We start from the raw sequence: 836 nt of genomic DNA, 5'->3' as shown, positions 1-836 counted from the left end.
TATAATCTAATAGCTCTGATATTTTTTTGCTTTCCAGAAACTCATATTTCAGCCAACTGCCACATGATCTTCCAGTATAGGTATATGGATCATGAAAGAGTAAAAAGTGAAAGCTAACAATAATATTCCCTAAATAAATCTATAGATCATCCCTATCTATCATGTTGATTGTAATCATTGGGGACCTTGAAGGAAATTCTCCCATTTGAACTGCATGAACTACAGAGAACTGAGTACTCCAGAAAGCATGTAACTGCAAATATGTTTATGCAATCATGTTAACAGCAGTGGGGGCAGGGATTTTCAGAATTTGAAAACCATGTTCATAAAATCATATATTAATTTTACATAATCATTTCATAAGTTTCCCTCTTGAACAAAAAAACATATAAGATTAAATACACGGGTCTAGAGGAAGAACGTTGTATACAATAGAATGGACATCATTTCTGGGTAGAAGGAAAATTGCTCAGAACGTATAGGGAATACTGTTTAAGACAACACAATATTTCATTAAATGGAGTTTTTATATGAAATATGCTTTTAAGTGTAATATGATATAGTCTGGGTAATGTCAGGGCATTGTATTAGTCATTATTAAATTTTAAAATTATTATTTTTTAAAATGGAGTTAAAAATCCATTGCATTATAGCCAATAATTGCAAAATGTAAAGGGAACTAGTTACTGAATAATGCACCAGTTGCAGAGGTTTTCAATGGACTATTCACTGCCTGTAAAGCATGCAGACTGACTATAAATAAATAAATTCCTTGGTGCAACTGTTCTTCTTACTTAGTGGCACAAATAGTGTATTTACCCTGACTCACCCCGCTG

The sequence above is a fragment of the Crocuta crocuta genome, unplaced genomic scaffold (genome assembly GCF_008692635.1).
Source record: "Crocuta crocuta isolate KB4526 unplaced genomic scaffold, BGI_CrCroc_1.0 scaffold760, whole genome shotgun sequence".
NCBI lineage: Eukaryota > Metazoa > Chordata > Mammalia > Carnivora > Hyaenidae > Crocuta > Crocuta crocuta.
This window is presented reverse-complemented; position numbering follows the sequence as displayed.